This window comes from Lithobates pipiens, unplaced genomic scaffold (assembly GCF_037356315.1).
Source record: "Lithobates pipiens isolate NorthernLeopardFrog02 unplaced genomic scaffold, aLitPip1_a1.2 Scaffold_27, whole genome shotgun sequence".
In the NCBI taxonomy this organism is placed as follows: Eukaryota; Metazoa; Chordata; class Amphibia; order Anura; family Ranidae; genus Lithobates; species Lithobates pipiens.
This window is the reverse complement of record NW_027507788.1, coordinates 202,691,174-202,707,842: the sequence shown is the minus strand read 5'-3', so window position 1 is coordinate 202,707,842 and position 16,669 is coordinate 202,691,174.

Below are 16,669 nucleotides of genomic sequence, written 5' to 3'. Positions count from 1 at the left end.
TTTTATTTTTTTACCAGTAATGGTGGTGATCTGCAATTTTTAGTGGGACTGCAACATTGCAGTGGACAGATACTTTGATACCTTTATGAGACCATTGACATTTATACAGCAATCAGAGCTAAACTTAGTCACTGATTACTGTATAAATGTCATTGGAAGGGAAGGGGTTAACACTAGGGGATGATCAAGGGGTTAAATGTGTGTCCTAGGGAGTGTTTCTAACCGTGGGGCAATGAGACTGCCTGGAGGAGGAGACCAATTATTGTTCCTAATCAGTAAGAACAAAAAATCTGTCTCCTCTCTCCTGACAGAAAGATGATCTATCTGTTTACATTAACAGATCTCCGTTCTGTCTCTCTCAGTAGCGAGCTCGCAGCAAACATAACTCTGCCGGGCATATGCATCAGCTCTTAGGTCACGTGGCATGCGCACACCCCCTATACCCTTTAAAGTACCCGTTCTACAGCTACAGTGATTTGCGCAGGGGAGCCAAACTGCCGCTGTATTATGACTGCAGCTAGTTGGCCAATTAGTTGAATGAGCAGTGATTTACTGATACATAAAGTGAAAGCATAAAAATGAGAAATAACAATAAAAATGAAAAATTCCTTTCAATATAGTGCCTGGGGGTCCCGTTAGTCAACCTGTAAAGTGGCATATCTGTACTGTGTATAGAAACTGCTGCAATAATAATCGCAATTATAAGGCCAAAAAAATGCCCTGCAAGCTTTCTTTATTTTGTAAACGATGGCTTGGGGAGCCAGTCTGTTAATGAGATAAAATATGGTGTCTCTTCTACAGACTTTAGAAACTTTCCCTAACTAAGGGCAGACAGGTGCGGAAAAATATTTTTTTGGGTGTCGGAGCTGCGTAACCCTATAGCGGTACTCTTGCTGAAAGTAAGAATTTCCTTACTGTCAAAAATCTAAATAATGTGCACCTGTCAAACAGGTGTGGAAAAACTGGTCTTTGGGTTCTGTGGCGTCTTCACACTGTAACCCTATAGACTTAATCTTGATGAAAGCAAGAATTGGCCTTGCTGTAAAAAATTTAAATGATATGCACCTGTCAAAAAGGTCTGGAAAATTTGGTCTTTGGGTGTTTATTGTGCTCATGAAACCTACACCAAAAATATTCTTCCAGATGAAATCAACACCCATAACGTTAGGCAGCTTAGGCAGCTTAGAAGTCCTGCAGAGATCCTACATCCCAAAAACACTTAATCAGTGACATTGGAATCAGGGGCTTCATAGCTGCTGGTAATCCAGGACGGATCTTGATAAATGTCAGACGGTCCATGGAGTCTGTGGACAGATGTGTTCTATTATCAGTAACAAAACCTCCAGCAGCACTGAATGCCTTTTTGGAAAGCATGCTGGATGCAGGGCCCAGCAGCTCAATTGCATACTGGGCAAGTTCTGGCCAGTGGTCTATTCTCATGACCCAGTAGATCATTAACTGGAAAACTCTCCATCTCCTAGATTACCCCTAGATAATTGTCCATCATATGATGAAGATGATGTCAATGGGATGTGGAAGCTAACAGCCCTGGTTAGCAAGGACTGAAAAAAAAAATTGAAATGCATCACTTAGATGGCTGCCCTCTCCTGCTCCTCCCTTGACCAACAGAAGCCTCAAAACAACATTTTCAATGACACTGTAACCTAAGGAAAAGCATTTGATAAACTCCTCCTTAAGGTTTCCTCAAGAGATTTCATCCTCTGCTGCACCCTCTTGAGGACACGGGATGAGTTCTGAGACTTTCCCCTTGTAACGATGGTCAAGGATGTTTGCCACCCAATAGTGATCCTTTTACGCACCTGGTTATTGAGCCCAATATGCAGAGAGAGACCTCCCTTACAGCCCTGACTCGCGGCCCCTGGTAGAGCTGATAGGAGGCACAGGAGTGCAGGACAGCATGAGTGCCTGGCAGGATCAACAGCTGGTATGCAGGTCTGGTGCTCCGGATGTAGCTGGGACAGCAGGTGGAATGCAGCAGACTGGAAGCTATAGCTGGAAGGCAGGCACTCACAGGATTCAGATAGATGGTCCCAAGGATTGAGACACAGGAAGGTCAGGCAGGCTGGGTCATACACTGAAGAGCATTACTGGAACAGGTGCAGGAGGCAGAAGGAAGATCACTAGGGAAGCCGGGTCGGTAACAGATTGGTGCAGATACGCCAAAGGATCAGGCAGGAGAGAGGTCATGAACAACATGGAACAAGCCGGGGTCAGATGCAGGCGGATGTCAAGGATAGTCACAAGGCAAGCAGATCTCAGGAACAGATCAGGAACACAGGAAACTCTCAGGGAATGCTGTAGATCAGGCAGCAAGATTTCTCTGTCATGACAGTGTTTAACTAGCGCTTCTGGCGCCAATGGCTGTGCACCCATGCGCATGCACGTGCACGGACACGCACGGAACTGTTGCTCTCAGCAAGCCTTTCCTGACAGATCCTTCTCTTTTATGCCACATATTCCCGTGTCCTTTCACAGGTTTTGAAGCATGAGGGAGCCTATGCGCCACAAATTTGCAGAGGCATGAAAAGCAGACTCCTCGGGGTCACTGAGGATTACAGTATCTGGGACTGCCTCCTCCCAGCTATGTACTACTCCCAAGGGTTCTGGGGATAGAAAATAATTTCTTAATGTTTGACATACATCTTCCTCTGCTTCAAAGCCTCCAAAACAACCAGAAGTCCTACTCTTCCTGCCGCCGCTCTGCCTTGAGTGCCATGTCCATAGTGCCATGCAGAGTCTGCCCCAGCAGGAACACAACAAGGATTGTGTCACTTTACTTGTGGCCTCCTCAAAAGGTGACAGTACAGTGCATGCATTCTTTATGAGCAGCCATTGGCGTGGGGAAAAAAAGTTGAGCCAACCTGAGCCTGTCGTTGTGCCACACTCTCACAGGTACTTGTTGATGGCAATCTGCTGCATGTGCAGCCCCTGCAGCATTGCCAAAGTTGAGACCCTCCTGGTGGGCATGTCACAAATCAGGCAGTTTATGGGAAGGTGAAATTCCCCCTGAATTTCAGCCAAGCAAGCACTGGCTGTGTATGACCACCTGAAATGGCTACAGACTCTTATGGTCTGCTTTAGCAGACCTTCCAACCCTGGGTACCTATTTAGGAAATGCTGCACCACCAAATTGAGGACATGTGCCAGGCATGGCATGTATGTCAGCTTTCCCCATCTAAGGGTGGCCAGGAGGTGCCATTATTGCACACCACCATTTCTGGCTCCAGCTGGCGTGACATGAACAACCTCTGGGCCTGCCCCTGCAGAGCTGCAAGAATCTCTGCTCCGGTGTGGTTCCTTTCCCCTAGACATACCAGCTGAAGCACTGCATGGCACCTTTTAACCTGACTCATTGGCTAGCCCCTTGAATGCTTAGGGGTACTTGTGGTTCATAGAACAATTCAGCAGAGGAGGGTGTGGAGGAGGGGGTAGAGCTGACAAATCTTGTATCACCACCACTAGCTGCATGGAGATGTGGGGGCACAACTAGCTGCAGCACTGAGCCCTGTCCTGCATCCTTCCGAGTTGCAACTACCCAGTGTGCCCAGTGTGCTGTGAACAAAATATATTTAGCAGAAACCAAGAAATCAGACCACGTCAGAAGTACAGTTAAATCACACCTGTTTAATAATAAATGTAAAAAACAAACGTAGTCAAAACATAGCCAAAGTTCAGTAACCGGAAAGGACAGCCAAGCCAGAAGTCAAGGATCAAAGTAATAGAACAACAAGCAGGATCTGAAGCCAGAAGGGATGTCAGCAAAGCCAGTCTTTAAATAGGAATGCAGGAGATGTTTCTTGTGATGTTGACCAAGGCGAAGGCAGAGATCCTCTGGACTGGACGGCTTAAGTAGGCAGGACTGACAAGCTATAGGATATCAACAACAGCTGAGTAATTGTGGAGAGAGAGAGATGGGAGCCGGCAATTAGCCAACAGCTGAGCAGCCAGTTCAGAGAAGGAAGGGCTGAGCTCAGCCATGACAATATTGTCCCTGACCATGCATGCTAGACCACATGTCAGCAGTAGCGTGGACTTTGTGGCTGACTGCCTTGCCCAACGATGTCACAACGTTGCCTTCCACGTGATGGTACAGAGCTGGAATGGCCTTACGTGAAAAGAAATACCGACTGGGAACCTGCCATTGTGGTACAGCACATTCTGCAAATTCATGGAAGGCGGCAGAATCCACTAGGTGGGTGGTAGTAACTGTATATTATTTTTTGCTGCAGCAGATGGGGCAGAGAAATTTGCCAGCTATAGTCTACAGCTCATAGTGTGCTACTGGCAGATGTGCTGCAAGGACCCGGGACACCCTGTTATACCATAATCCCTGTCAGTAGAGGCTGCTGAGAAGTCATGAGTTATAGCGGGGGCAGACTGAGGTGAGTAAGGAGGAGGAACAGAATTGCATTCCTTTTGTGTGTCTTTCAGGTGCTTTTGCCATGGGGCTGAGTGATGGGAGTTCAAGTTCCTTGTCAAGCATGTGGTTCCCAAATAGCTGGTGTTTTTGCCACGTTTGATGTGCTTGAGATAACATTTGCAAATTGCAACTGTGCAGTCAGCTGCACATGTGCTAAAAAAAAGCCCAGACAGCTGAGCTGTGGGAAGTAGGCCAGGAGATAACAGCTCCACAATGTGATGGAATAAGGTGGCTGCTTTCTACTCTTTAATGATTGCTGCCTCGTTGGGTTGTGCCTCACCCTCGCTTTCCTCCTCTGCTCTATCTGGCACCCAAGTTGCGTCAGTGACCTCAACATCATATCCTCCATCCTTCTTTCCACTGGAGACAACTTGGCAATATGCTGCAGCTGGGGAACATGACTGCCAATTTGTGTGCTAGCATTCTCCCCTCTCTGTAGGCTCATGTTCCTACCTTTCTCAACCTCAGAACCATCCCCCCCAAGCACTGCTACTGATCACATCCCCCTCAAACACTACCTGCCACTGATTCTATATTCCCATCAGCACTGTCGCTCATCCCATCCCCACCAGCACTGTCTTCACTCATCCCACTGATCTCATCAATCCACTAGCACTGCCAATGATTACACCTCCCTCCTGCCCAGCTTGGCCATTAATACCATTAGGAAATATTCTGCATTAAACGTGCACTAACGCACAGAAATATACTGCATTAAACATGCACTAGCATACAGAAATATACTGTGCTAAACAGCACGTAGCACACTGAAATATACTGCGTTAAATGTGCACTAATGTACAGAAATATACTGCGTTAAAAGTGCAGTAATGCACAGAAATATATTGATTTAAGCGTGCACTAATGCACAGATAAATATTGCTTTAAACTTGAAATAATGCACTGAAATGTACTGCATTAAACGTGAGCTAATGCACAGAGATGTACTGCATTAATCTGCACTAACGCACTGAAATATACTGTGCTAAACTTGCACTAATGCGCATAAATATACTGCATTAAACGTGCATGTATGCACAGAAATATGCTGCATTAAACACGCACTAACGCACTGAAATATACTGCAATGAACAGTATGTAACGCACTGAAATATACTGTGTTAAATGTGCTGCGTTGAACATGCAATAATGCACAGAAATATACTGCGTTAAACGTGCATTAATGCACTGAAATATACTGCGTTAAACTGCATGTAACACACTGAAATATACGGGGTTAAATGTGCAGACGCACATAAATATACTGCGTTAAATGAGCACTAATGCACAGAAATATACTACGCTAACATGCAGTAACGCATTGAAACGCACTGAGTTAAATGGCATGTAATGCACAGAAATATACTGCAGTAAATCTGCCCAGACAAAATAAACTGATACTAATGTAAAATTTCATGGTCACTACACTCACACTGACTAACTATCACTAGATCCACACAAAACTGACACTAAGGCTACTTTCACACTGGGGCGGTGAGAGCATCAGCGGTAAAGTGCTCAGGCTTTCGGATTAGAGTGACATTAGAGGCTCCTTCCAGGCGCTTTTTTTTTAAGCGTTTGTAAAGCACTTCAGTGTGAAAGTGGCCTAAAATAAAATGAATGGTCACACTACACTCACACTCACAGCTGTACAAATGTGGAAATATGGAATAGATACCCCCAAGAAACAATTCTTGCCAGCTCAGTAGATTTTTTTTTAGAAAAAGCTGGGTGCATTCCTAAATACGGAAAATATATTAATATAGGTAAAAACAGAGGTTGACTATCCACTTACTTTCAGGGGGATCAGAAATGCCCCCCCCCCCCCATTCCTCATGGACTAAATCAGCTGTGGCTATAAAGTTCTTTATATGGAAGTTTTCTATTTTCTACTAAATAATTTTTCTATTGGTTGAACTAGATGGACTTGTGTCTTTTCGACTTAACTATGCAGCTATGTAATAGGTGTTTTTTGAACACATACAGTGGTATATATAAAGAACAAAGGGACTAAATAAGAATAGTTTATGGCTAGGATTTATATAACCTTTTAAGTGAGAAACAAGGCTGATTATTGGTGCAAGATGGGCACAGCTCTGCAAACAATGTTCAAGTTAAGGCGGAATCAGTTCATGAACAATATATATGTGGGAAACTAAAAAAAAAGTAGAGGGGGCTCATAAATCAGAGTCCATTAATGAATGAAGTCCATAAAAAGTCTGGGTGTAGCTCACTGAGGCACCTCCATGTTAATGCAAGAAGTAGCTCTAAGCCCTTGTACACACGGTCGGAGATTCCTACAACCAAATCCGACGGATCTTGTCCAAAACTGTTGCATACACACGGTCGGACAAAGTTGTCAGAAAATCCGATCTTTCAGAACGTGATGACGTAATTTCGTTACGATGGGACTACGTTCAGGCTAGTAGCCAATAGCTTTGATGTAGGAATTTGATCTGAGCATGCATGGCACTTTGTTCGGAATTCTCTACACATGATCGGAGTATGTCGGATCGGAGCATTTTGTCAGAAAATATTTCCGGCAAGTTGGAAAATTTGGTCCGACGGATATTCCGACAGAAACAGTCCGATGCAGATCACACACAGTCGGAATATCCGACAAAACGCTCCGATTGTGTGTACAAGGGCTTAGAGAAACAGAAGGAGAAACACAGGTGCCTTCTAAGTGTAGCTTTATAATAAGGATTTATTACAAGTAAAAATTGGAATTACTCACAAGTGTAGTTAAAATCAGGCATGTACAGTAGCTAGGCACTGTGTAGGGTAAGGTCCTTAGCAGCGCTGTCTGGGAGGTCCCTGAGGGATGTGGTTATCCATCCAGTGGTGCAGGCAGTCAGCGCTGGTGGATTCTGGTGCTTCCTGATCTGTGGAGCACACTGGAAGGCTGGAGATGATGGTGAGGTGGCGGAGCAAAAGGAAGATGATTAACGGTTGTTTTGGAACAGGGAGAGAGGCATGACCTAATTCTTTTTGTTTCATGTGGTTGTATTGTTGTGTTTGTACACCCAAATTGTAATGAACAGGTTTGATAGAACTATTATACATTTATTTTATAAACACCCCATTTCATAGCAAGCATGCTCACACATTCAGGCACATGAAGGCAATCAATAGCCCCATGAGCTATAACAGCATATACAGCATATCATAAGAGCTGACTATCTTTATAAACTTAATGAGACCTAGAGCATATCATGGTTAAAAAAATAAATCACATATTGCAGGCTGAATCAATACAAAGCAAGCATCATTCAACTGAGGATTAACTTTTCAGTTACTAGTGAAACCCAGAACTCCAATTTAAAAGATATCATATTGGGTTTTAATCCCAAAAATTGCCTTTTTGTAGACATGGTTTGGGTATTTATATAATGAATATTGAATGGTTTGGAAATACATGTCAAATACAAATATCCTCAATAAAAAAAGAAAAAAATGTAAATTTCTATCCTCACAATGGTGAGAATGGCAAGAAACTATAAATTAAAACCATATTACCAGTATGTTTATTGAGCAGATATGTAGCCATTAGGCATAGATGAATGGTTCAGCCCGAGCATGAGTGCCAGCTGAACATTTGTCTGTTCGGCAGTTCACTGAACACCCAAATTTGCAGGCTGTGCGCGGGGTGTTTGCCCCGAAGAGACGCCCTGCAATGCACTGAGTGTTGCACAGTGCATTCTTCTCCCTGATTGGGCAAAGCATGCAGTGTAAGCTGGTTGTTAATGTCTGGGGCCGGGAAGCTGACCGTGGCATCCTTAACTACCGATGAGTCATCAGCTGTCAATGGGTTTCCCCACTCACAGCTGAATAAAAAAATAAAAAGTGAATAGTGAAGTGAAAAAAAAACAACAACAAAAAACCACATGGGGTCCCACTTAGTCCATACCAGGCCCTTTGGGTCTGGCATTGATTTTAAGGGTAACCTCATGCCAAAATAAAAAAAAGGCGCGGGGTCCCCCCAAATCCATACCAGACCCTTATCCAAGCATGCCGCTGGCAGGTCATAAAGGAGGGGAGGGGACAACCGAGCAGCCCCCCTGAACCATACCAAGCCATATGCCTTCAACATGGGGGGTGGGTGCCTTGGGATGGACGGGCTCTGCCCCCCACCCCAAAACACCTTGTCCCCATGTTATTGGGGACAAAGGTCTCTTCCTGACAACCCTGGGCTGTGGTTGTCGGGGTCTGCGGGCAGGGTGCTTATCGGAATCTGGAAGCCCCCTTTGACAAGGGTGCCACCAGGTCCCACCCCCCCATGTGAATGGGTATCGGTTACATCGTACCCCTACCCATTCACCGAAAAAGTGTCAAAAAGTAATAACCACAAGAAACAGTTTTTGTTAAATCCTTTATCAAAAAAAGAAATAAATAAAATAAAAATAGTGTCCCTCTATGTAAATCCATCATCAATTATGATGCCCACCAGACCCAAAAAATAGAAAAAAATGCTCCACCTCCTGGGAGGCCTCCTGCCATCTGCCCACGCTGTGCTTTGACAATTCTTATATAGGCAAGGGGCAGAGCCAAACCGGCTACATCACTCAGTGGCACCGCCTCCTTCTAATGGTGTGTGACATCATTTCAGGGTGGTACCCAGACCCCCATACCCCTTTTGTGGCCAATTACTTGCATATAAACCTTCAATATGGTCACTTTTGGTTTTTCCTGTTCGGCTCCCATAGACTTCAATGAGGTTCGCCGTTTGGGTTAGAACATTTTCCCTGTTCGGGGGTTCTGCTGCAAACCGAACAAGGGGGTGTTAATCCCTAGTAGCCATTAAAGTGTTTTTAAACCAAAAAAAACAAAAATGAAACATATTGAAGCTTACTAGCCTTTAGATGTGGTGGCTGCATTATTTTTCTTTTTTCAAACCTTTTTTTTACTATACTTTTAATTAGTGATTCCACGTTTCCAGTTCTTAGATGACAAATTTAATAGTGATGAAATATTTTGAGACAGAACCAAGTAATATAGCAAAGATGATGGAGGGATAGAAAGTGAATAATAAGTGCATTTTAAGTTTTAAGTGGAGGGTGTTGAAAACACAGATATGGAGTGATGTGAAGATATACTTAATAACAAAGATATTTTCTTGCATATATTAGGACATTTCACATTATTGTGTTCATTGTTCTTATGTTTTTCGCTTATATAATCATAGGTTGTGGTTGTTTACATATTTTTATTTACGTATGAACGCTACATTTTTTAAATTTATTAATATTTAGGATAAAGGAGGATTGAGCTACTTGGGTTTATCAACATTGGGCTTACTGGATTTATTTTAAATATGCAGAAACTATGATAGTATTCATGCTCTGAACAATAAATCATTTTTGGTGTTGTATTTCATGGTGGTGATAACTTTGTTATTCAAGTATGTATTTTGTGATTGGAAACATGGACTTTAGAGGCACCAATAGTAAAAGCAATATACTTTTATTTATAACAATTCCCATATATAAAAACACATAAAAAACATTACTGCAACATCGTTTGGCATTGACATCTTCAACTCCAGCTTCTGAATCAGGGCCATAGGACCTTACGACCCTGATAATACTCAACAAGGCAGAAATAGATTGCTGTAGTGATGTATAAGCTCTACATCTTTTGCGATATATGCATCTTAAGGAGCTTATTTACATAGTCTAGATAGATAAAGAGACATCGATAAGTTTATATGAACAAACAGATATACAAAATATGTATTTCATTTGTATTGATCAGTAGAAAGACATTATATTAGAGCTTTATCCAAAAAACACAACCTTAACCACTTGCCGCCCTCCCTATAGCATATACACAGCGGCATAGTGGTTTCAAAATCCTGATCGGACGTCATATGACGTGATCAGGATTTTGAGCCGCTGCGCGCCCCCGGGGGCGTGCATCGCGGCGATCGTTGTTGCAGGGTGTCAGTCTGACACCCCGCAACTACGATCTGGGTAAAGAGTCTCCGATGGAGACTCTTTACCACGTGATCAGCCGTGTCCAATCACGGCTGATCAGTGTAAATAGGAAAAGCCGGTGATCGGATTTTCCTCACTCGCGTCTGTCAGAGACGGTCGGCTGCTCCTCTGACAGGGGGGGTCTGTGCTGATCGATTATCAGAGCAGCCCCCCCCCCCAGGATGCCCACACTGGACCGCCAGGGATGCCACCAGACCACCAGGGATGCCCAGCACAAGGTAATCCTCCCTAGACCACCAGGGATGCCAGTCAGTGCCCAAAATGGATGCCAATAAGTGCCCATAATGGATGCCAATCAGTGCCCACAATGGGCATCATTGATTGGCATGCATTATTGTTTGGCGCTGATTGGCATCCATTAGTACAGTATAATGAAATACAATGCCGCCCATCCGTGCCACCTATCAGTGCCCATCCATGCCCATCTGTGCCGCCTATCCATGCCCATCTGTGCCGCCTATCCATACCCATCCTTGCCACCCATCCATGCCAATCCATGCCAGCTATCAGTGCCAATTTCTTCCACCTATCAGTGCCCATCCGTGTCGCCCATCAGTGCTGCCTATCAGTGTCCATCAATGCCACCTCATCAGTGCCACTTCATTGGTGCCCATCAGTGCCGCCTTATCAGTGCCCATCAGTGAAGGAGAAAACTTACTTATTTACAAAGTTTTGAAACTGAAACAAAAAAAACATTTTATTTTTTTTAAATGTGGTATTTTTTTATTTGATTAGCAAAAAATAAAAACTGTAGAGGTGATCAAATACCACCAAAAGAAAGCTCTATTTGTGGGAAAAAAAATGATAAAAATTTCATTTGGGTACAGCGTAGCATGACCGCACAATTGTCATTCAAAGTGCGACAGCGCTGAAAGCTCAAAATTGGTCTGGGCAGGAAGGTGTTTAAGTGCCCTGGCATTGAAGTGGTTAAGCAAAGTGGAACCAAGGAGAGATGTGGGAAAACACCAGGTGCCTATAATGGTAAAACAATTGTGAAAACTCAAACCAGAAGTGGCTTTTAAGAAAATTAGATAGAGTGACTCTATCTAGAGAGTCACAAAAATCCAACGTTAGTACCCCGCTCAGCTGTTGTTTTCTGACAGAGGGACGGGCCACCCTCCAGAACACTCCGGTCAGTGCTCTCCGCCATTGGGGCTACTGATTTTCCAGCATGCTCCTCCAACAGAAGCCGGCCAAACGGCCAGCAGACATGTGAAGAAAGAAAAAAAATTGTTTAGTTTCGATACGTTATTTACATAAATTTGTTTAGTTAAATGTATTTAATTTTTTTAAAATTGTTTTCAGAATTTGTTTTGTTTATTCGTTTTCAAATCTATTCTAATTTTTCGAATTAGAATTTGGATCGTTTCAAAACGTTTTTGAATCAATTTCGAATAGTTTTCTAATTTGAAAAATGTTCTAATTCGAAAAGTTTTTGAATTCAAATAGTTTTTGAATATGAATAGTTTTCCATTTTCCAAAGAGAATAAAATAGAATAGAAAATAAAGGAATAGAAAAAAATTGAATAAGAAAGAATATAACATAAAATAGAAGAATATAATATATTAGACTAAAACAGAACAAAATAGGATAGAAAATAAAAGAACAGAATAGAATGGAATAGAAATATTATAACCATCTTCTGAAATGTGAATAGAAAAGAATTAAAGAATAGAATAAAATAATATAACCAATTTCCAAAATGCAAATAGAATCAATTTGAATTTGAATAGAATAGAAAAGAGTAGAGTAGAATAGAATAGAAAATAACACACTAGAGGGGCGTGGCTTGGCGCGCGCGGAGAATGGCTGCCTGAACTCAGAGCTCCGGGAGACCCGTAGTCCTGTAGCCTTTTCCTTGGCAGTACCGCAGGCGAAAATGAGCAAACCGGGGCGCCACAACACGGGGACTCGACCGGGCCGGTCCTCGGCTTCCTCATGCGCCTGCAGCATCCAGGATATCTTTGCCACCCAGACCCGCTCCGGCCGCAATACGCCGGCCAAGATGGCCCCGGCACGAGGAGAGGAGGAAGATCTCAGCGATGGGTCCCAGTCAGCGGCGGAGGACGCGGTAAGCGGAGCGGGACATCCCAATCACCCTCTTACATTAGGGGACATGACCTCCATTGCCGCAGATATTAAATCTACTCTATTTTCTGCTATTACGGACTTAAAAGCGGATTTATTGTCACTGACTGAGAAGATGGCTACTATGGAGAGGGCGGAGGGCAGGAGGGACAGAGCCATAGTCAGGCTGGAAGCCACCGCTGCATCACACTCTGCCCATCTGATTGACATTAATCGCCATTTGGAAGACCTCGACAACAGAGGCAGGAGGAGCAATCTAAGGGTGAGGGGGATCCCGGAATCGGTGGGCCCCGAACAAATCCCTTCCGCCCTGAGATCAATCTTCAACAATTTATTGGAGAACCCGATTGATACCCCCATAGACCTAGTGCGAGCGCACAGGGCCCTGAGAGTGAAACCTTCGGATTCCGCACCCCCCAGGGATATTGTCTGCTGCCTTCAAAGCTTCCCACTTAAGGAGGAGATCCTGTCTCAAGCACGGAAAAATGACCATGTGTTCTTTAATGACAGTGAGATCTCCCTGTTCCAGGACCTGTCACCTATCACTTTGCGCAACAGGCGGGCGTTGCGCCCACTCCTAGAAGTTCTCAGAACCAGGGGGATCGTTTACAAGTGGCGATTCCCTTTTGCCTTGCAGGCCACGCTAGATGGGAGGCAATTCGTGTTGCGGATGCCGGAAGAGCTGCCAGACTTTTGTAATGCCCTAAATATCCCGTTCACGGAGCTACCTGACTGGTATGTGGAGTTCAGGCTTCCTCCGACTGACTGCAGTCCTGTGAACACACCCCACTCTTCCCCTGCTAAACCTCCGCCTAAGAGAAGTAAGATGGGAAGATCTGGAGGCCAAGGGCCGAGCCGCTCATCCCTTCAGGTTCACCCTCCTAGACAGCGTGACTGCCCCTGAGCAACCTGCTCGACTCATGGAGATGGTCCTTACTGCCCTATACCGCGGTCGTCACAGGGTAGCTGCTGTTCGTGTTGTTTTTCCTTTTTTTTTTTCTTTTTTTCCCTGTTCTGCTATGGACTCCCATCACTGCTGCCTTGATGCCTGGTTGGCATTCTTCTTCCCTTTCCACTTGCAGATCTCGGGTTGGTTGGGCTGGGAACCGGAGGGTACTGGCTGTGGCCTTTAGTCTATAACCCATGCGGCTGATTGACTGCCTATTGGAACTCAGCCTGAAGTTTTCTTTAGCCCTGGTTGATATCCTACTTTTAACTTTTAATTTTTATCCTGTGCTGACTCGTTTCTGGTTTTATGAATCATCATCATCTATGCTTAATTTAGTCCTGTTTTTTTTTTTTTTTTTCATATATATACTGCCAAGGAACTTTTATTGATGTTTTTCTTTTCAGCTTTGTTGGACTGCGGGGCCTTCTGATTCCAGCTCTCCTATATGGATCTCAGTTTAGTTGATTGCTTTGGTATTTGCTGCAGACTACAAATAGTTCTGACGTACCCTAGCATTCTCTGCTCGGAGTTCCTCCCACTTACCCCGCAAGTGAGTAGTGTCGTGCCGTTTCTGTGCACGGATACTGCTCACACTTTAATATAAAGCTTGCAGTCTTGTGTACTGCAGGCAGGTTCTTGTTTTCGTTTACCCCCAGTTATATAGCCTGAACCCACGGGCTAGATCCCCATCTCCCCTATTTTTCCCCTCCCCCCTTGTCCCTCCTCTGTTCCCTTCTTTCTTTACCTTCTCCTCCTTTTCTGTGTCTTTTTCTTTCAGGTTGCAAGGCTGCGAGAAGCGGGTGGAGTGCCTTCACAATGGCGTACTCGGGGCTGGGACACGGTCCTACCCTGATATCCCACAACATCCGAGGCCTGAATACCCCGGAGAAGCGCTCTTCCTTGCTCAGAGAACTTAATAAGGTAAAACCTATGTTTGTTTTTTTACAAGAAACGCATTTCCAGTCCACTAAAATTCCTTCCCTTCGACATAAAAATTTCCCTATGGCATATCATGCCACAAACCCCTTGGCTAAGACCAAAGGAGTCACGATTTTGCTGCATAAGGCAGCGGGTTTCGAGGTCACTCAGCAACTAGTGGACCCTGATGGTAGGTACCTGTTTTTGAAGGGGATCTGGGGAACGGTCCCGATGACGTTAGCTAACGTATATTTCCCAAACAGGGCCCATATAACTTTCTGTAGACACCTTATTGAGGAACTCAAGGGTTTTGCAGAGGGTGGTATTTTGCTCGGGGGGGATTTCAATATACCGCTAAACCCCTCCCAGGATACGTCTTCGGGCAAATCTAGTGTGACTTACGGGGTTTTGAAACGTATCAAGAATCTTTTGCACTCGGTAACGTTGGTAGACTCGTGGCGCACCCTGAACCCGTCCGGTAAAGATTTTACTTGCTACTCAGCACCCCATGATAAATATGCGCGCATCGACTATATTTTTATTACGCAGAAGGATTTGCCGGTGTTAAGCGAGGCGCACATAGGTATCCAATCGATTTCGGACCATGCACCTACCTCCCTCTGTATTAAGCGTACAGCTCATAGGCCGAAACAATGCATGTGGCGTCTGAACTCTTCCTTGTTACTAGATATTGAACTATTGCCAAAATTGACTGACGTTTTGCGCCACTATTTTTCTGAAAATAGCTCTGATGATCTCTCCCCCTTAACAATCTGGGAGGCACATAAGTGCGTCATGAGGGGGGAGCTCATCAGAGTAGGAGCTGCTCGCAAGCGGGAGGATGAAAAACTGATTACCGTATATACTCGAGTATAAGCCGAGATTTTCAGCCTCTTTTTTGAGGCTGAAAGTGCCCCCCTCGGCTTATACTCGAGTCATCGCTGTCTGCCCGCTCGATCAGCGTGTCGAGCAGACAGACAGCGGCCATTCTATAATTCAAAAGCCGCGCCTCCGGCTCCGCCTTCGCCTGTGATAGGCGGAACACTGAATTTCCCAGCAGCCTGTGTTCCGCCTATCACGGACATCGTATCATCCTCGTACTACGGACGAGGATGATACGATGTCCGTGATAGGCGGAACACAGGCTGCTGGGAAATTCAGTGTTCCGCCTATCACAGGCGAAGGCGGAGGCGCGGCTTTTGAATTTTACAATGGCCGCCGAGGCGCCGACGAAGAGGGCACGGGACGGAGGCAAGGCAAGGCACGGCACGGGACGGGATGGGACGGAGGCAAGGCAAGGCACGACACGGGACGGAGGCAAGGCACGGCACGGGACGGAGGCAAGGAGGCAAGGCACGGGACGGAGGCTCGGGACAAAGGCTCGGGACACAGGTAGGCTGGACACACACACACACACACACACACACACACACACACACACACACACACACACACACACACACACACACACGGATGGAGACACACACACACACAGGGATGGATGGATACACACACACACAGGGATGGATGGATGGATGGAGACACACACACACAGGGATGGATGGATGGAGACACACACACACAGGGATGGATGGATGGATGGATGGATGGACACACACACACACAGGGATGGATGGATGGATGGACACACACACACACAGGGATGGATGGACGGACGCACAGGGATGGACGGACACACAGGGATGGACGGACACACAGGGATGGACGGACACACACACAGGGATGGACAGGCATGTCTCACCCTCGGCTTATACACGAGTCAATAAGTTTGCCAGTTTTTTTGGGGGTAAATTGGGGGCCTCGGCTTATATTCGGGTCGGCCTATACTCGAGTATATACGGTAAGTCCCTATCAGCCAAAATTGCCGGTCTGGAGGCCCAGCATAAACAATCTCTGGACGCTCAAAAAGCCCAGGAACTTTTGGCGACACGCGAAGAGCTCCGAGATATTTTGGAAGCTCGTAGTAAACGCTCGCTTTTCCTTAAGCACAAAATTTATTATGAGCACGGGGATAAGGGGGGGAAGTTCTTGGCGAGGGCGTTAAAGGAGGCCTCCTTAGTGAATAATATTATGGCGATTAAAACCAGTGACGGCCGGCTAACAAATAGAACGGACGAGATTGCGGAGAGTTTTCACCATTTTTATTCCAAACTCTATGACATTCCCCTCCAACACAAACCTGGGGAGTTAGGGGGTGACAGGACCCAAATCATTCAGGACTATTTGCAGCAGAGCGGCCTACCTTCGCTCTCCCC